Source organism: Ambystoma mexicanum, chromosome 8 (assembly GCF_040938575.1).
Source record: "Ambystoma mexicanum isolate Mex_15411 chromosome 8, UKY_AmexF1_1, whole genome shotgun sequence".
Lineage (NCBI taxonomy): Eukaryota > Metazoa > Chordata > Amphibia > Caudata > Ambystomatidae > Ambystoma > Ambystoma mexicanum.
The window spans coordinates 588,889,299-588,911,324 of record NC_090929.1 but is presented as its reverse complement, the minus strand read 5'-3'; positions in this window follow the sequence as shown (position 1 = coordinate 588,911,324).

Genomic DNA, 22,026 nt, shown 5'->3' with positions numbered 1-22,026 from the left:
TTCGTGCCCGGCTTTCTGCCTTTCGTTTGCTTACTTTCTTTTCCGGTGTTTGCTGGAGTTTACTTATCCTGGTGTGTCCTGTTGCTGCCTTCTCCCATTTCTCGTCTGCTTACACGAGCCCAGCTGCCATCAGGATACCTGCCGGTTCAAGGGTTTTTTTGCCTATTCTGGCTTTTTTCCCCCTTTTTGTCCCTCCCGGGATACCCCATGCCAGAGAAAATGTCGTGGGAGGGCAGGAGAAGTACTCTTCATTGATGGGTCCTCATCAAATGACCAGAATTCAGGAGAAAGGCACACAGGGACTGCAGTGGTAAAACTAAAACAGAATGGCAGCTTTGAAGTAGTGGCGAGTGCAAGATTGTCTTTACATTTTTCAGCGCAAGCAGCAGAATTAGTAGCAGTTATTGTAGCTCTTGAAATGCATGAAGAGGAGGAGATCACAGTGTATTCTGACTCCGCCTATGTGACGTCAACAGTACATGCAGCACTGTCAAGTTGGAAAAGGCAGGGCTAATGTTGGGAAGGAGAGGGGGTCTTCCCACCACCTAGGCGATACCGAATGAGAAATAAATGCTAAGAGATTACATCTAGGGATCCGGGGAATAGGGGAGCACATAATGGTGAGGGCACAAATACCTTAGTGCATGCATTACAAGCTATATGGTAGAAGCAGGTGCAAATGCCATCTTGGCAAGCAGCAGACATCTTAGAAGTAGGCCCAAGCATGGTGAACATCACTTTGTGTGTTAGTATTAGACCCCCTTGCATGAGCGTGAACATCACCCCCCTCCTGGCCCAGTCTCAAAATCCTCCATTGTTCTAAGAAAGAACCCGGGAAAGAATGCGCCCTGCAAGGTCAGGAGACGGGAGCAGAGTGCCTCTTGGCAGTACCATCCCACGGGACAAATAGCAAAGCCTTACTGCCCCAAACAATCCCCACCAAGAAATACAACTTTGCCATGCTTTCATCCCATTACCCCTGCATGCCATGGCACCGTCCAAACCCAGACCACCAACCATAAAACATTTACACCCCTCGATCAATCACTAAGATCAGAAGGCAAGGCTATCACGCCCTCAGAAATGGGTCACATGATTTGTACACCGAGGTGCAAAGTAGCATACAAATTATAGCCTAAAACTAAGGTGGTGGAACTTGGGAGTTCCTGATATGTCTGGGAAGCGAGTGAAGCGTGTGAGTTAGTGTGACCTCGGCCCTGCCCCCCAAGCCCATCCCTGTATCTGCCAGGTGCTCGTTAGAGTGGTATAATAACATTGTGTGAGTAGTCAATTAATTGTTAGGCCGACACCTCAGATGATGAGCCCAGCAGCGCCCACATGGACCGAGATGAACAGATGAAGATTGACAAATGGCCTTGCATCTCATATGGAGCATATGGAGCATATGTGTAGAGCTCATCCAGTTAGGATTGTGGAATTGTACCATATATGATTACGTCATGAGTGATGTTATTTGTGCTTATAATGTGCTGCACGTCCCTACGGAGTCAGAACATTTGGCAGCAGCAGAGGTCTTTGCTAAGGCATTTATATTTTGCAGAAATAAATACCTGTTATCCTTGCAAGCATGTCCTTGGCCTTTTTCCATATCGGGCTGTATTTCTTCTGATGTGAGCATGCAGGGGCATGCCTTCACTTCCTACACGCTGACGGTACACCAATGCAGCATGCACCATTATTGGACAGGCTGATAGACGCACTACAGCTGCCATTTCCCATTTCTGTGGTGAAGTGCGTAGCCCACACCAGAGGAGGGGACTTAATTTCCCTTGGCAAGGAAGCTGCCGGCATAGAGGCCAAAAAAGCAGCATATTTTCCGGAAATATCTGAATTTGATACACCATCTAATAAGCATACATGCGCATGCAACTGTTACCTTGGCCATCACAAAGATAATAGAATTGCAGAGACGCGTGCCGTTAGAAGAGCAGAAGCTATGGAAGAGGAGGGGTGTTCAGTGTTCCCCACCAATGCAATGTGACGAGAGAACAGCATTGGAAAGCTGGTCATGCCCCTCGCATTACTAAAAGTAGCTTTGGCCAGCTTCACTATACTGCACGCACAACATGAGAGAGTCACGCAGGTCTAATTCCCGAAGACTGGTTCACACCCAACCTTGCTGAGCATGTTACTGCATTTATTGTGAATTGTGTTGTGTGTCAAAGGTTTACAGTAGGGCACATGCTGCAAGTTCTGAGAGGAGCAATATCGTGTCCTACTGGACCCTTCCAGCATTTGCATATCGATTATGTGGATATGCTCCAAAGTTGTAATGGCTACAGATACATGTTGGTAGTCGTATGCCCTTTCTCCCAAAGGATTCAAGGGGATCTGTGCACACACCTTGATGCCACATATGCTACAGGATTCCTCGTAAGAGAGGTATTCCCTAAAAGGGGTGTGTGTGAAGTACGTTGGTCTGACAATGGACCACAATTTGTAAATGAATTGTTTGAGCACATCACAATCCTACTGGGTATTAAGCATTCATTCTCCTCCCCTTATCAGCCACTGGCAAATGGGATTTGTGAGCATTTCAATGCCCCCTCAAACAGAGGATAGCCAAATTAAAAATGACCCCGAAAAAAGGAGGGCTCCATTGCCTACCATTAGCCTTATTTGCATTACGCAATCAACCTGGCTCAGACCATCATCAGTCACTTCATGAGCTGATGACGGGATGCCGTATGCATATACCTCTTGTTACTCCCATTATAGTGCGACCTGATATCATGTTGTGCTCAGATCTGAAATGCATGACTACCTGGCCGCTATGAGGGCAAGTGTTTCCTTTATATGTCAACAGATTCGAACCCGGCAGGAGGGGTCTCAAAGAAGAGTGATGGGACAACCAACAAGTTGATTTGTAAACTCTACTCAAACCCCCCCTTTTCCTTGTTCTAATGTCCTTGTGAAGAATTTTACATGGACCTAGCATAAACTCAGGTGTGAGGGGCCCTATATCATGGAAGAGGTCACTCCCACTGCTGTCAAAGTCCAAGGACGGCGTGCTTGGCTTCATTAGCATCATAAACCCTACAAAGGCCAGACCTCCCCTGCCACCAGTCCCAGATGTTGAAGTCGAAGAAGAGGTGACAGGAGTCCAAACCCGATCAGTTACAAGAAGCAGACAGCAAACCCGTAGATGAGGATAAATAAACAAAGCACTGTCCTTTCTTACACAAACAAATAACCAGCTCCAAGGACTTTTTACCTGTATCATGAAAACAGGACGTGCACTTTTGAAAGAAAACCACGTAATGGAAGTGACACATTACAACATGTGGACTCATTGGCAGTCATGATAATAGCCACATTTTTCACCTTCTGCTGTCTGTATTTTCTCATTCTCTTGGCATTACGAGAAGTGGCCCTTCATCATGTGCCCGAACCAGCATACACTAATGTGACCCTCATTCCCATGTTGAATGAACCAATTACACAATGTTTCTCTATTGCTACTAAACACTGGCTACACGGCACATCGAGCGTTCAGCCCAGTTGAGGAGGATTTCGACTCCACAGGTGAGGAGGTTGAAGAGATAAAAAAGGGAACTACAACTATATTAGAAGTCAGTGCTGACAGTTTGCAATGCCACAAACAACAACCATGGCAACTCCTGAGCAAGTGCAGGAACTAATTGCTGCAGTACAAAGCCTCTCTCTAGAAATGCAAAATATGAAAACCGAAAACAACCTGTTAAAACAAATGGTGGCAGTGAGGGAGCCCCCCAACACAGACCTGCCTCCTATGTCATTGTCTTCGGGGAAATACGATGGTTCCCCCAAAACCCTAAAAGAATTTCTTGACGCCTGCAAGGTGTATTTTTCCTTCAGAACCCGCACCTACGCCTCTGATCATGCCAAGGTTGGATTCTTGGTGTCCAATATGACAGGGAACGCTCTTGCTTGGGCCACCCCCCTAGTCACCGGAAATGACCCTGTCCTTCAGAATTTCGATGCCTTTGTTGATTTTGTCAAACAAACCTTTGAAAGACCCGGAATTTCAATGGCAGCCGGAGAAGACTTGATGGACATTCATCAAGGACAAGTTGATGTGCTGTCTTATATCTCCTCCTTTAAGAGATTGGCCATGGAGACGGGTTGGTCTGAGCAATCCCAATTTATTCTGTTCCGCCGAGGCCTTAGGGAAGAATTAAAAGACGAAATGGCTCACTTCCCTCGTCCTACTTCCCTGCAGGATCTGATGACAGCCGCCCTTCAGGTGGAGTTCAGGATGCAAGAAAGACGCCTACAAAGAAGAAAGACACGTACCTCCTTTTCAAGGACCTCCTCACCACCTTCAACAGTGCTCAAACCTCACGACGAGCCCATGCAAATCGGCAATACTCGCCGTTCTCTAACGCCTGAAGAAAGAAAGAGGAGAAGGGAACAGGGCCTATGTGCCTATTGTGCCTCTGATCGCCACACGGTGCATAATTGTAGTGAACTAACCAAGAAACCGGCGGAAAACGCGAACCCTCGAGCCTAGTTGGGACGGGTTATCGAGGGCAGTCTTCCAGTCCCTACGTGACTATGTCTATTGATTCCTCAAACCCGTCTGAGGATTCCCGCCTGATGGTTATAACGGTTAAGGTTACTATCCATGGCAGCCCTGTAGAGACGCTGGCTCTCTTGGATTGTGGTGCCGCAGGGAACTTCGCTGACACCCTTTGGGTAGACAAAGTTGGTGCTTCACGGATAGATCGCAGACACGGCCAGAAAGTAGAAGGAGTTGACGGTACACCTTTGAGCTCAGGACTCATCGTTCAGACGACCGAACCCCTTCCTCTAACTATTTTTCAGCATTCAGAAGTCATTACTTTTGACATCATTCGAGCAGCCCATTTTCCCCTAATCTTGGGGATTACCTGGCTGCGACAACATAATCCCCATGTCGACTGGAAGTCTAAGGTCCTCATTACACGGTAGGCGGTAGGGATTTACCGGTACCGGTAAAATACCGGTACCGGTAAATCCCTGCCGCCTTACTACGAGGTCCCTTAGCGGGTTGGTACTTTAACGCCTGCTTTTTGCAGGCGTTAAATACCAACCCGCTAAGGGACCTCGGAGCTAATTACGGCACCGCAAAATTGCGGTGCCGTAATTAGCGCCTTCCCCATTCCCATAGAGCCCTATGGGGCAGGAATGGGAATGGGGAAGGGCAATGGCGGAAGGGGGATTTACCGCCCCTCCAACCTTGGGATGGGGCGGTAAATCCCCTTTCCGCCAAGGCGGTGCCGGTATTTTACCGGCATGAGCCATGGCGCTAATAGCGCCATGGCTCACCGCCTACCGTGTAATGAGGCCCTAATTGTTTGCATTTTAATTCCAGTTATTGCCAAACACACTGTTTCAAAGAAGCACACTACCAGGAGGTAAAGCTATCTCCCACTGTTCTCCCCACGAGTATAGGGGTGCATTCCATTGACAAGGTATTGGAAGAATACCCTATGGTGTTTGCTGAATCCGCCCCCATGGCATTACCACCCCATAGACCGGAGGACTGCTCCATCGAGCTGATACCCAATGCCCTGGTGCCATTCGGCAGAATGTTTGCTTTATCCAAGACTGAAAAGGACGCTTTACGAAAGTATTTGGATGACAACTTATGCAACGGTCTCATCAGACCCTCTAAGTCCCCGGCGGGTGCTCCCTTGTTTTTTATCCCAAAGAGGGATTCTAAAGACCTCAGGCCATGCATCGACTATAGGGGACTCAATAAGGTAACTCGCAAGGACAGGTACCCCATGCCCTTCATTCCTGACATCTTGGAATCGGTACAGGGAGCGACAGTTTTCTCCAAACTGGATCTGCGCAATGCATATCACTTACTCAGAGTAAGTCCCGGAGATGAATGGAAGACGGCCTTCAGGACGCCATTTGGCCTGTACGAATACTACGTAATGCCCTTCGGACTAGTCAATGCTCCAGCTATTTTTCAAAGGTTCATAGACCGGATATTTTCAGATTTATTGTTTATTTCAGTGGTAGTTTACCTTGACGACATACTTGTTTTTTCACAGACTATGTCGGAACATCTGCTGCATCTCACAGAGGTCTTGGAGCGCCTTAAGAAACATCATTTATTGGCCAAACGTGAAAAGTGTGTATTTGGGGAATCTTCGGTCCCTTACTTGGGGTTTATCCTCTCACCACAAGGAGTACAAATGGATCAAAAGAAGGTCGAGGCTATTCTCCATTGGCAGGCTCCTTCCTCAATCAAAGAGGTTCAGAGATTCCTGGGCCTGGCTAATTTTTATAGGCGTTTCGTGCCAGGTTTTTCCAACACTGTTCTACCGATTACCAACTTATTAAAGAAGACATCTGAGCGTTTCATCTGGAGCCCTCAGGCTGAAGAGAGCTTTCAGCTCTTAAAGAAGAGCTTCTGCAGCGCTCCCATCCTATGCCAGCCGGACCAAAACAAACCTTTTATCGTTGAGACAGATGCCTCTGCCGCAGCTATAGGAGCTGTTCTACTACAAGAGCATGACAACGCGGAACACCCAATAGCTTATCTGTCAAAAACTCTTACTACTAGTCAACGGAATTATTCCGTAATTGAACGTGAACTTCTGGCCATGAAAAAAGCCTGTGAAGTCTGGAGACACCTCCTACAGGGGTGCAGTCACCCTTTTGTAATCCGGACCGACCATAAGAATTTACAAGTTCTACAGTCAATGGAGTGCATCAATTCCAGACAAGCCCAATGGGCGCATTTTTTCTCACAATATGACTTTACCATCACTTATATACCTGGAAGCCAAAATACTTTGGCAGATGCCCTGTCCAGGAAGTCTTTTTCCTCCCATATTGCCTCATCCTGCCCGGAGAAGTTGTTTCCCAGGAACCGCATTGTTGCCACCATCTCCTCCTTATTTCAACGGATAAAAGAAGCCGTATCCTTACATCCAGAACCCCGCGGCATGATTCGTAAGGATGGTTTGTTCTTGAAGAATCAGAGGATCTGGGTACCATCCAAACCTCTTCAGAAAGACATATTGTCCTGGTGCCATGATCACAAGACTGCAGGCCATCGGGGACAGGCGAGTACCTTGGACCTGATCAGAAGAGCCTTTTATTGGCCAAGTTTGTCTAAAGACGTTAAACGTTACGTCAGGTCCTGCAGAGTCTGCTGTCAGAGTAAAAACAACACAAAGAGACCCATAGGTCTGCTGCAACAAGATTCCATCCCGGAATGTCCGTGGAGTCATATACCTACTGATTTCATTGTGGTCTTACCTTTGTCTCAAGGATGTTCATTCATAATGGTGACCATCGATTCCCTCACCAAGATGGCTCATTTCTCCCCACTCCCTGGTATTCCAACTGCCGATGGTATGGCATTGGTTTTCATTAAAGATGTGTTTCGACTCCATGGTCTCCCAGACAAGATTGTATCAGACCGTGGGAGCCAATACGTCTCGAAATTCTGGAAGTCATTATGCGCCGCTCTTAATATTCAGCGCGCATTGTCATCGGGATATCATCCCCACACCAATGGGCAGACGGAGCGGTTAAACGCCACCTTGGAACAATATTTGCGCAGCTACGCCAACTTGGAACAAGACAACTGGGTGGATATGCTGCCGACGGCGGAGTTCGCATATAATAATGCCAGTCATTCCGCAAGCAGAATGTCTCCCTTCTATTGCTCATATAGATTTCATCCCCGAGCCATCATTCCCCATTTTTCCTGCAAACCTGCACTTCCGGCGGTAGAGGAGGTATTAGTCCAAATAAGGGAAATCCAGGACAAAGCTAAGTTGAACCTCAGAGATAGCCTCCAGGCATACAAGAAGCAAGCCGACCGGCACCGGCAGGTAGTACCTGATTGGGAGGTGGGCTCCAAGGTGTGGTTATCCACTAAATACCTTCCTAGATGGTCTCGGCCGTCTAAGCTGTCCCCCAGGTTTATTGGTCCCTATCCCATTACTGCCAAGATCAATCCAGTGGCCTTCCGCCTACAGCTACCACATTCTTTTAGGCGGATTCACCCAGTGTTTCACGCATCACTTTTGAAGAGTGCCGAACAGTCACTAAGGTCTCGTCCTTTCCCCACTCTCTCTCACTCACCTGATACACCTGAGTATGAAGTATCCAAGTTGCTGGACTCCAGGTACCGCAAAGGGCGCCTGGAATACCTGGTGCATTGGAAGGGTTTTTCCCATGCGGAGGACTCCTGGGAACCCAAAGCACACATCCACGCTCCTGTCCTTCTCCGTAAGTTTCACCGATTACATCCCGGTAAACCGGGACGTCTGGGCCTTGGCGGGGGGCATACTGTCCTGCACCGCTTTCTCACCTGGCGTCTTTGGCCCTGCTGCCGCTTACGGACTTCCTGATTTCCGTCACGCTTGACGCTGCGTTCACTAAGCGGTCTAGTCTTTTTCCGCTTGGTTGACCGTAGCGTTATTTAACCACTCCTCTCCCATGGTCCAGCGCGTTGCAACTTTCCACGGTCAGCTGCTTTTCCTCGCTGCCGCGGTATTGCTACACGCTGTTTACCTTTTGCTCCTCGAGCCTTACCTCTTGCACTTTCCTTTCACTTCCCGGTCCTTCTCCGGTCCCCGCCTTCAGTTCTCTCTCTCCTCCCTCCTTTTCACTCCTTCGTGCCCGGCTTTCTGCCTTTCGTTTGCTTACTTTCTTTTCCGGTGTTTGCTGGAGTTTACTTATCCTGGTGTGTCCTGTTGCTGCCTTCTCCCATTTCTCGTCTGCTTACACGAGCCCAGCTGCCATCAGGATACCTGCCGGTTCAAGGGTTTTTTTGCCTATTCTGGCTTTTTTCCCCCTTTTTGTCCCTCCCGGGAGGGGGACACGGTCAGGGCGTATTTACACGCTCTCACTGTGGCTTCCTCTTGTGGGAGACACGCTCAGCCTCGAAAAAAGGAAAAGGACTACACGGCACATCGAGCGCTCAGCCCAGTTGAGGAGGATTTCGACTCCACAGGTGAGGAGGTTGAAGAGATAAAAAAGGGAACTACAACTGTATTAGAAGTCGGTGCTGACACCCATACACTCAAATGTCTATGGCCTTACATCCAAGAGTCTAGGCTCTGGCCACAACCACTGCAGCATATCACAGCTATAGATACATGCGTAGTATCAAACATCAATCAGGTGGTTGTGGGGAGGGCCTAGAGTCTTGGGTCCATGGCCAAAGGACATGCACCCAAGACCAAATTTATACTTAGTAAAGGTTTAAGCCACAATGGGTGTGATATGCTGCAGTGGTTGTGGGCACAACCTAGAGTCTTAGGTGCATGGCCGCAGACAATGCACCCAAGACCAAAGTTATAAGCATCAAGTTATAAGCCACCATGGTTTTGTTATGCTGCGATGGTTGTGGGTAGGACCTACAGTCTTGGTTGCTTGGCCGCAGGGTGTAGGTGGTAGGTTATACATCCAACACTCTAGGTCCTGCTTACAGCCACTGCACCATATTACTGCCATAGATCAGACGTATAGATTTGAATATGTGTGAAATTATACTTACTGTTTACTTTGTTGAGATTCCATATATTTCTTACATGACTTTAGTACTTGGTGGAAATATCCTTTTTTAATTTATGTGATAAAAGAAAAGAGCATGTTAGTGTTTGTATTTTATAAAGACTTATTACATTGTACAATAGACATTTTAGCTTTTTTTTACCCTCATATTTAGTTTACAAACCAGCGTACTGTGCATTTTGCTCAGTTTCTGTGTTTGTTTTTCAAATCCTTGGGTCAGGGGAAAAACATTCTTGTCGGATGAATAAAAAACCTTTCTTTGCTATGCAACAAACTATTTCTTTGTTTCCTTTGAGTGTTTACTTGTTGTTTCTGATTAATGTTATGTATGTTGGCTTGTTGCAGATTTTTTAAACAGTTAGATACCTGTTGGCGTATTCTAACTGTGTATTTTTTGTTATGGATCTGTGTTATTCATTTATCTGTGTGGTTGTTATACACTCTTGGATACTTAGATACCTGTTGGCGTATTCTAACTGTTTATAGTCTTTTACTTGAACTTTTTGTTAATGTTGATGTACAGATTAGTTATTTAATTTTGGCTTTAAGAAAATGAAATACGCATTTGTAAGATTAGCTGGCAATCTCTGCTTTACAGTAATGGTACTATCATTACATTCAACCCATCCACATTTCTTTTTAATATATGCCGTGTAATGACCTGCATTGGTTATGGCTCCTGCATGGTAGATTATACCTATTGTTGTAAAGGTTTTCTTACCAAGTGACACTTGACCGTGTGTGAATCCAGTCAGCTTGCAGTTGTTTTTGGTACCATCTGCATTGTACAGTAGAAGCATAAGTATTATGTAGTTACTATGTGTTTGTATCAGTAAGGTGGAGCGATTATCTGAATTGCACATAGTACATACTTTGCCATGGTTTGCATTCTGTAGAAATTGCTGAAATGGAATGGATTCAAAATTAGGTATGGATACATACACAAATCGATCATTTGGGATTTGTTCCTGTGTCACATTGTTACACAGAGTGCATGCATGTTTCCACATGTATGAAATCTGGAAGATTTCATTTATAGGTATGTTTTTGTTTTCCAGTACTTGTAGTAAGTACATTAGAAATTCTTGTGGATCTTCTTGTGAGTTTATAGTGAATCTCACCATTCCAGTAGTCCAATTCTTGTCTTATTCCGTGAACAGTATACTTGTTGTCAGGATTGTGTGTTGCGTTTCTATGAAGGTCTAACATTTGCAAACATAATTGGTCTGTACTGTGTAAGTAAATATTGTCAACAATTGGTGCTATTGAAATAGAATATTCATTGCTACATTTGCATAGCAACTTACACCAGTTTCATTTGAAAATTTGAATGGACCAGCTAGTTCTGTCTATGGGTGATTTTTTCAGAGTTCCTGTTCCTTCTTTGAAGAAGTACCTGGTTTACTATCACTAATAGGTTATTCTTTGCTTGTGGTAATTGATGAGGTTTTACCTTCTTTTGTTTTCTTTGAAGGATTTGCGGTCAGATTCTGTTGCATTTCTGTTTGAATTAGTTTTCTTTTACCACGTTTTCCTTTTTCTGGAACAGGATATGATTTCAGATGGGGGGTGCACAATGAACGCAGTCTATTGTATTCTAAAATGCAAGGAATATCAGCGTTCAGTTTACTTGCATCAATGTTAATTAGAAATAGACCATCAAGTGTACGTAAGCGTGATAGTGCTACGTAGCTCATGCATTCTTTAAAAACTGTGTTTCCTATATCTATCAATTCTTTGTCTAGGGTAAGACCTTGGGATTTATGAATGGTGACTGCATATGCAAGAGTTAGAGAAAATTGTTCTCTACGTACATACATGTCTTTGAAGAGAAGGAATCGAGCAGTTGAGCGCCCTATCTTTTTCACTTCTGAAAGTTTGTCAAAGCGAATATTGGCAAACTGAATGTTGTTCTCACGTGGGTATGTTTGAAAGCCAACAACTGTACCCAGTGACCCATTATCTATCCCTTGCTCCACTTCAAGGTTAAGTTTAAGCATTACTCTACAATTTAAGGATCATTTTAATATTTGTTCCAACCCAGCTGTGTTGGAGATTTAATTTTCTAAGGTATTTAGTCCTGTTGTGGCTTGCTCACACATGGGTAGTGTCATACCATGTACGTCTAGTTTGTCTGTGGACCAAATTTCCATTATTGGTTGCATTTCTTTTTTGAAACAGCTTGCAAGAGTTGGCATTAAGGCCATACAATTGACATTTTTGTGCGCTAATTGTTCCATAACATCAGTAGCACATGCGTTATCGCCACAAAGTGCATGAATGTGCCGGTTTTTCAATATTGCTTGAGCTTCTTGAGATAGTACACCAACTCTAACACTTTTTAAAATGTTGGCGTAAGTGAGATCTGCAGATTGACGCCTGTTTTCTGTTAATTCTCTGTACTGGAAATGTTGCCAAAGGTTCACATTTCCTATGCTGCCAACAGTTTTACAGCAGAGTTTGTGTCCTAATGTTTTAAAAATATGTTCACCTTTCACTGGTGTCAATTGTAGAAGATCTCCTAAAACGATAATGTGTTTCCCTGCAAAGAGTTCTTCGTAGTTTGTTTTAAGTACTTCTTGCAATCTGAGGTGAATCAAAGTCAACATTAGGTTGGAGGTCATGCTCACTTCATCTATTAGCATTTTCATTTGTTTTAATACTCTGCATAGTTCCATTGCAGCTTCTGTTTTGGTGTTCTACTGGAACTGGAAGGAGTAGTAATCGGTGTAAACTGACACCGCCTATGTTGTAGGCAGCTAAACCTGTGGGGGCAGTTACAACAGCTGACAGTTTGTTGTTTGTCAATTGTTGAAGGAACTTGCTGATGATTTTGATTAAGAATGTTTTTCCTGACCAAGCTTCACCACTGATGTACAGCAGTATAGGTTTGCAATTTTGGCAGGTTCATTCTTTATTTTCGTGTTGTACACCATGTGCAATTTCTTTTGTTACTTCTTCAAAAATGATGCGCTGATCTTTGCTAAGTTTTGCTTGTAGTACAGTTAAGTCTTCTACATATTCTTCATAGTGACACATGGTGTTTTCCACTTCTGTCAGAGCTAATTCTGCCTCATTTATTTTTAGTGGCTGTCCTAGTGGTTCTTGACTTCCTGTTACAGAAGGTAGACTACTGTCGGAAGTGTCCTTATCTAGTTGGGCCTGAAGTTCTTCTTCGTGTTGCTGTTCATTGTGCAACATTGTTTTGTACTGGGTAAAGTTCACATTGGTGATAGTGCTTTCATTTGCTTTGAAAGCAGTCATAGTTATCTAGTATCTCTTCCTCTTTTCTCCATGGTTTAAAAAGTTGTAGCAGGGACATGTAATATAGTTCTTTCTGTTGAGGAGTTTTTAATGACAATTTGACATGATAAATTAAGCTTCGTTTGGTAAGTTTCACTAAACTGCCTTCACAATCTGTCACTCTATATCTATCTTTGCTTTCATCTGGTTTTATATTATTTTTGTATGCAACGTTTTGAGCTATGTGGTATAGACACATGGTTTCCAAAGTGGTACTCCTGTTCGGATAGTATGTGTCCAGTAAATAGTTTTTTAAAATGTCTTGGCTGGTGGGATCATTTCTGGCAATTGTTTCTATGTCCTCATATGATTTCAGAACTCTTTTTCTAGATTTAGCAGGACCAAGACTTAGCCATACTATGTTTTCTGATTTTCCATACAAAGCAGTACCGGTTAAACAATATGCCGCTTCATAGGTGCCACATTCTCTATGAGAGAGCATTTTTATGCCTAGGGTGTACAATTTCTGAGATAGGGTTTTGTCTGATGATAGATCATTTCAGAGGTCTTGAAGCTCTGTTTTTTCTGCTTTTGTTAAGTTGGCTGTAACATATCGTGCAACTGCAGTGGAATTGTCTTTAATGTACTGCACCTCTATGTTTGCATTCCATAAGAGGGCAATGATTGCATTGTAATCATTGATATATTTTGATTCTTCTGTTCTTTTTATGTAATACGTGTTCTTAGGTGATTTACCTTTAACACTATGTTGAACTGAAGACATGAAGTTGTTCACTTCACCTGTTTCTGTAACTGGTCTAGGGAAACCAAAGCGGCATTTGGTGTAGTATTTCCCTTTGCTTTTGTATTTGCAACAACAATATTTGCCACATTTGTGTCTTTGAAATTGTAAAATCTGTCCACGAAGGTCACTATGTGTCCGTTGTGAAGAGATTTCACAAGTGACATATTTTTGGATAAACTGCAAAACAGTGGCATCGCTGTTCTGACCAAATTTAGGTGCACCTTTGATCCATAAAAGCATGTGAATATGTGGTGCTCCTCTGGCTTGGTATTGTTTTCTCCAAAAGAAGTGTTGCACTTCTCCGAGGGGAGGAACAGTTTTATTACAAATAAAGTGTAGCATAGCAATGAAACGATGATGGAAATATCTTGACACATTAACTGGATCTAGAGAGCAAAGTTCTCCAGGTGTTAGTATATATATGTTGGTTTTGTTGTTGTTTGATATGCGTAGGAACTCATGTAAATCTTCCCGTGCATACTCTGCACAACTTAATGTAACAAACCAAGTGGGTGGTCCAAGGTTTCTGATCATACAATGTACATCTCTGTGCCGTCAGAATCAGTATTCTTTTATACAACGCATGTTTGCAAACAGATTTGTTATACTTGATTGTAAAACCTCATCTTTTTCTTGCACGTTTTGCATTAATTGTGTAGTTGACATATTTTGAAAGTGGGTTCCAGATTTCAATATGCGTGCAACTCCGTAAAATAGGGTTGCTAGTTCACTTTCAAAGAGTAGGTGGAATATGTATTCCACATTTTGTCTAAATCTGGGATCTTGAGAATACATTCGTAATAAGCGGTATTCTGATGCCATAATCTGAGTGGGTCTATCATCGTATCTTCCGTCTTTGCCGGTAGGAAATAGCAGTGGAAAAGCATGTGCTTCTATACTTTTTTCCCATATGCTCATTGGTGACCCTTTGGTTTGTCGCATTTGGTAAGTTTCTAGTGCATCATCTATGCTCACATTAGAGTGCAATGGATGAATTGTGTAGTGATCCCAAAGAGTGAATACTGCAGCAGGAACCAGAAGTTCAAATTGACCAATTTCTGATGACTCTTGAATTATTTCAGTTGTTTCCCTTAAGCTTTCTTCAATATTCATTTCTTTGTCGTATTCATTATTGTCTTTCAGATATTGCAAGGCTTGTCTAACTTTATGTAAATCTACCAGTTGTAGCCAAATGTATTTGTCTTTTGTTGGTACACCATTTACTAAGACAATTAAAGAATGCTCTATTGGACGTTGCACTCCTAGAGTGTGCACATTTTCTGTCAGATCTAATGGCAAATAAAGTACTTTGCCACAAATGCCTTTCACCAATTCAGATGGAGGTCATTTTGCTGTTTTTGGTTGAAGGCGTATTATTGCTTGAAATGGGTGAACTGTTTGAATTATGATGCTCTCATACAAATTGAGTTGTGCAGGGGTTTTGGAAGTGGGAATAATTCCAAATTATTTGTGATAGCACGTGAAGGAGAACTGCAACATATTAGGGGTTCACTTATTTGGTATTTGTTTTCTGCTAAAAGGTAGAGAGCTAATTCAAACCATTTGGAATCTTCATTTTCTTCTATTTTGTGTGTTATGTCTATAGTTTTTGTGTTTCTTTTGTAAAGCGTTCTGCGGCAACACACACACACATGGTTTGGTACTTCAGCCGATGTACTTTTAAATGTTAGTATTTCTTTTTTGTATGTGTGTAATAGAAGGTTGCTATGTGCAGAATTGTTGCTAGTCTGTTCTAAAACTATTGCATTTTGTAAGTGGCTTTCACTTCCAAAATATTTTCTCTGGATACGGTTGATTTCTTCTTGTAGGTATTTGGGTGTAGCATGTAGAAGAGTGTTATTTAAATTGGCCAATTCTAAAGCTGGACTTTTAGCATAGTACTGTTTGTACACTAGATTTCTTACACTTGAATGATGTATTGATATTATTTTGATATCATGGAAGGTGCTTTTGCAAATAGGCCCTGAAATGCAGGCTAATGAATGTCCTTGTAGTCCTGTGCATTTGTGCACTGGACAGATATTCATATTTTGCAGCACTTTCATTTTGATTTTGTCTTTACCTTTCACATACTGATTGAGGAACTGATGAAAAGATTTGAAAGATTTGTTAGGAATGTTACACATTGACGTGCACAGCCATTTGTATACTGGACGGTCTGGTTCAGTTGAATGGAGAGGTAATTCTGAGTTTTCAGGGCATAGTTTTGTAAGCAGTGTTTCTTGTTCCATGATGGTATTATTGATTTTTTCATACCCTCGTCCACTGCTATGGATGGCAATTGTGTTTGTTTGATTTTGTTTGTATGCGTCTTCATTAAAATATGGTTCTGTGGTCGTTGTGTGACTCCATTCAGATTGCATAGCTTGGTTACAACATCAGAAATATATAACATACAGTAATAACAGGAATATATACATATGTGCGGGTAGATATCAGTGGGTACAGGCAATAGGCAGTAGAAAAAGCACGAATGTGATAGACTAGGCATCTGGCTATGAAGGGAATCCTACATTTTCAACCATGAAATGACCTTAGAACGGAAGTTCTGATAGTGCAAGTCCATTCTGAAGGGTGGTGGTAATGAGTTCAACAATTTTGCTGCTTTGACTGGGAAGCTGTTACCCCCTATGGTAGAGCGTTTGAAATTGGGGACAGAGAGGCAGTCTTTATATACTGTTCTTGTTGGTCTCAGGGAGGTCTGTCTCTGGAATCCATCGATTAGATAGATGGGGGCAGCATTATTGAGGGATTTGTGGGTGAGTGAGGCCGTTTTTAGGAGGATTTTGTCTTTGACAGAAAGCCAATTATTCTGTTGACAATATGCTGTAATATGCTGTAATATGCTCTCTTCTAGAGATGCCCAGTGCCGCTCTAAGAGCGTTGTTCTGGAGAGTTTGAAGTTTGCTGGTGATGGCTTTGGAGGACCCAAGATAGAGCATTACAGTAGTCCAGGCGGGACAGTGTGAGGGCCCCAGCGATGGTCAAGCAGCTGGTGTCAGACAGAAAGGGTTTGGCTGCACGGATCAATTTGCAAGTGTAAGCTGTGGATGAGGCTAGAGATTTCACCTGTTTATTGAAGGAGAAGGTGGAGTCCAGGGTTTTGACCTCTTGTCCCACTTTAATACTATTGCCATTGATCATGAAGGAGCCATAGGCAGAGCCCAGTTTCCTCAGGCTGGTGGTAGTACCTAGAATTATGAGTTCAGTTTCATCATCATTCAGGCATAGTCCATGTGTGGCCATCCATGCCTGGATGAAGATGTACACTGTATTCACCAAGGCCAAATCCTTTCCATAATCTCCAGAAAGCGGAAGGAGGATCTGGGTATCATCCACGTAGTTAGTTTAGGTGATACCGAGATGATCAAAATCATCGAAAAGGGGCTTGGTAAATATATTGTACAAAGTGGTGGAGACACAAGAGCCCCGTGGCACACCACAAGTGATGGGAATAGGGTCTGCTGCAGCTGTAGGTGAAAAGACCCTCATGGTTCTACCATTGAGAAAGGATCTAATCCATATAATGGCCTCAACGGAAAAGAGAGCCGATGCGTGTAAGTGAGTACATAAGACAGAGTGATCGACCAAGTCAAATGCTGCGGAGAGGTCTAGGAGGAGGAGTAAGGCGGCTTGGCCATTGTCTCTAAGCTTGTCGATCTGGGCTTTAAGGTCAATGAGGGCAGTCTCAGTCCCATGTTGAGGGCGGAAGCCTGATTGCCTAGCTCCAAGTAGGTGATGTTCTTCCAAATACTTCTGTATTTGCACGTATGCGACCTTGTCCAATATTTTTACAAGGAATGGCACAGTCGTTATAGGTCTATAGTTTGTAGGCGTGGCTGGGTCAAGTGTGGGCTTTTTTAGTAGTGGCAGTACCCAGGATTGTTTTAAGTTGGTGGGGATAGAACCAATGGAAAAGGAGGCGTTAATTAATTTCGTGATGAAAGGGGAGAGGTCACGGGCCGCATCTTTGATGAGCTGTGCAGGGCACAAATCGCCCTGACAATTGGACGGTTTTAGTGACAAGATGATTTTTTCTACTTCAAGTGTGGTGACTTTAGAGAAATTGAAGCGGGTAGTTTCCCTTAAAGTAGGTTTCTCGGGCGATTTGGAGGTGGGAGGGTCATTCCGGGAGGCTTTTTTGCAGGAGATTTTATTTTGTAGCGTAGCAATTTTATTGGCTAATGCCTTTTGAATTTCTGAGCACCAGTTTTTATCTTTGGTACAGGTATCTGGTGGTGCAATGGGGGTTTCTACTTCTTTAAGGATGGAGAATAGTTCCTTCATGTTAGATTTTGCTTGGGCTATGCGGGAGTCAAAGGAGGATCGTTTAGCAAGGTAAATTTCTTTTTTGTAGAGGGCTGCTAGTTTGGTTAGTTTAAGTTTATTAACTGCTGAGGGGTGATTTTTCCAAGTGGCTTCAGTTTCTTTTTTGCTGTCTTAGGTTTTTGAGGAATGGTATGTACCATTTGTTGAAATGCGTTTTGGGCTTGATTGGTCTAAGTTTGAGGGGAGCGATTAAATCCAATGAAGTGGACATGATTTTATTATATTCCTCAACCAAGGTCTCCGGGTCCAGGTTGTCAGGGGGTGTGTTTAGTGTGGGGAGTAAGTTCGGGATGAGTCTCTCCACAGTGATACTCTTCTTTTTTCTCGTGAGTATGGGTGGGGCCCTTCTAATAGGCAAAGAACGATACCAAGTGGTGGTCGGTCCAGGCTAAAGGTGAGATGTCGGTGATGTTGGCTAGACAATTGTAGTCAGCCACCCAGTCGAGTATAATGCCTTTGACATGTGTAGGTTCCATACATCTTTGGGTAAATCCTAAATCGGAGAGGGTGCTGAGTGTACTATTGGCAATTTGGTCTTCTGGGTCATTCTAGCCCATGTTGAAATCCCCAAGGGTGAGTACTTGGGTGGAGCTTTTGAGGTTACTAGATAATATAGTATTAATATCTTCATCGAAGGTGCCTATTGGGCCTGGAGGGCGATATATCAGGTGTATGTTAAGAGTTTGGGAGTTGGTAAGAGGGACTTTAGCAAAGAGTAATTCACAAGTTGTACAATGTATGTGTGCTGTGTGCATGCGTGCATGAGTTTGATGGGGAAGCTGTTTGTGGTGGTGTGTGAATGTGCATTGGGCAGTTACAATGAGTTGGGAAGGCTATTTTTCTGTTTGTATATTACTACACTGTGCTTCAGATCGGAGTAGAAAGTGAGCTAGTGGTGAGGAGAAGCATTAATAGTAAACGTAATGGTATACAATTAAAACAGCCATTTGTTTTGTAGTACTAAAATTCTAAGGCTTCTGAATGTTATTTGTGTTCCAAAAACACAGGGATTTATGTGCCATTCTGCCTGTTATTCTTTGTTTAATAAATGGGGATTTGTGGGTAGAATGGTTCAGAAATCAATGTTTTTTTTGGTGTGCAAATTACATAAATAACCCACACAGTCTCTTTGAGGAGCAGTAAGAATATAAAGGTAGTACTGTACTTACTTTTTTTTGCGGAATGACCAGGTTTCTTCGGATATGTTGTTTGCAGTGTAGATGCTGTTGATTTTCAGGAGAGTAGTCTTCACTGCAATTGTAAAAGGAAGAAGTTAGTATCTTTGTGTGTTTAAAGCAGTGATGTTAATGTACACGTTCATTTTGCATCTTTCATCGGAGTATTCTCCTTTGATATCTCAACACAGTGCATGTGTGCATTTTATTTCACTATGTGCAGCCTTTATATGTTATTTTCAGTATGTTAGTTGAACCTGCTTCGCAAATTAGTACAATTTTCAGTTAATGAAATCCCCTTGTTTTTTTTAAGCTGTGTTGTCTATAGCAGAGAGGTTTGTAAGTGATATGTCATTAAAGTAGATGGGAAAAATGTGACTACTTTCATATTATAAGTACGAATGCTAAAAATCGGGAGAACCCCAGAGGGAGATGTCACCACAGCAATCGAGAACGTTTATTTTTCTCATACGATCGCATTGGAAGTAGCATTAATTTACGCGGTAGACAGTAAAAAATGGTGACATTTTCTAATGGAAAATCGAGTTTCGCGCCTAAATCGGGAGGGTTGTTACGTATGTATAGGTTATGCGGGAGACAGTAAGAAGTAGTGTGGTTTCTCAATGAAAAATCGGAAGTCTTGCACTTAAAGGGGGAGCATTGGTATGTATTGGCTATGTGAATTTAGTGGCATTAATTTGTTTAAATGAAATCATAGGGGTTGCACATGTTCTCTGAATAAAATATGCATACCTGTACTTACAGCTCCATGCATACGCACATGCATGACTACTAAGTAGAAATCCCCGACACTTGCACAGTAATTTTTGAAGTAGGTGCTTTGCAATGATATGCGACTTGCATTCAGAGTGATCAACAGTACATTTGAAGTGCGGAACTCTGATGACGCAGTTAGATGTAGCGATCTTGAATGTGATTGCTGGATTGTTGTGTAACTGCTTAGCTGTGTCCAATGAGGGAATGTATTCGCGAGTGATGTGGAAAGGGTAGAAGACTGGCTAAGAGTTACGTGCCGCACGTAGACCGCGCTTGTCAGCGGGTAGTGCCTGGTACATATGGGGTTCTACAGAAAATACAGCATGGAAAGGGGACTGTAGGCATCAGCCAATCAGATGTTCACATTGTTCATTTGTGTCGAAAGACGGTGCGTGTAGTGAAGATGGCAGAGGTGGATACAGTCAGGGTGTTGGTGCTCAGAGATATTTTTGTCCATGGTTTACAGCACTATTCCGAAAGTCGGCATGTGGCACACAATTTCGATGTTAGAGGAGTGGAGGTGGTGTGGAGCGCTGCAACAGACTGCAATGTTGTGGCAATTCTCCAAGTTTGCAGAGATATGCTTAGGATGACCAGTCCCCATGTGGTACTTTTGCACTACCATGCTTGCCATTTGGGCTACGTGACTTCACCTACTTTGTTGGAAGATTTGGAACAGTTGGTGCAAGCAGTCATTAATATATTTCCAACTGCGAAAGTAATTGTTTCTGGCTTACTCCCTAGAGGGAAATGGGACAACAGTTCTGTTTTCTTTCCTGATCAAAGCATTGGGAGGTGTACCATCAATCGCGGCATGCGTGCTTTCATGTTACGCGCTGGTATGTTTTTCTGCAGCCACGAGAACATTGTTTCCAGTAATGCGGCTTATTTTGAAGCAGATGTTGTTTCGTTATCTTTTTTGGGAAATGCCACATTGTTTTGGAATGTAAGGCCTTCTTTGGAGAAGGTTCTGTAATGATTGTAGGAGTAAAGTAAGAAGAGATAAAAATCAAAAAACACAAAATAACAGGTGTCTGTCAGAGAGGGGCTCTGGGAAACTCTCTACCAGCACAAACACAGCCCATTGACTTGTTCTTGGGTGGATGGCCCCTGGGAAATTCTCAACCAAGTCTTTAGCTCACTGTTCTTTTCACAGAGAAGACATTTCCCCACATATCATTCTTTGTCCTGCCCAGGGGCAGTCCAGCACCGAAATGCTAGGCAATTTTCCTCTGAACAAGAGTACCACAACAACCCCATACACATGTTTCAGCCTAGTTGGGCATCATCAGTGAGGTGAAGCTGTGCCTCTCTGAGAACAGTGAGCAAGGGGTCCACATCTGGATTCCCCTGGTAACTTAGAGTGAGACCCAAAGTTACTTGGTAGGCAAAACAGAGGGGGGTCTGGGAAACTCTCTACCAGCACAAACCCAAATGCAGTTCCTATATCAAAGACACCACATCAATGTTAGTGCTGTTAAGAAATAGACAATTTGATGAAGAAACTGAAAGGTTGGTGACTTTAGATGTGGAGTCTCTTTACACCAAGATACCAAAACTGGATACCCTACGTGTACTCCAGAGGGTTTTAGAACAATGCACTCCAATTCTGCAGGTCCCGATACGATTTATCTTACAGCTTGCAGAGATTGCTCTCACAAGGAATTTTTTCCTTGTTGATTGGCAATTCTATGAACAAATCTCAGGCACAGCTATGGGGTCTTTTTTTGACCCTAGTTTGGCAAATCTTTACGTCAATGCTTTTGAGGAAGATTGCATTTATGCTGATAACCCATTTAGTCAGCATATAGGTATGTGGCGACATTACATTGATGACATTTTTGTCATAATTAAGGGGACAGAATTAGAACTCGCAACCTTCTTTGAGTGGCTGAACACATAAAATCAACATCTCAGATTCACAAAGACACACAATAAGGGATCCATCCAATTCCTTGACCTCTGGATCACAGTGGATGAGGGCATTCTGGCGACTACTGTGCATAACAAGAAAACTACAGGAACTCTCTTCAATATGACAAACACCACCCAAGAAATTTGTGTGACAATTTGCCTTTTGGACAATTCCTTAGGTACCAGCGGAATTGCTCCACTTAACAGGAATATTTGGCACAAGCGTGT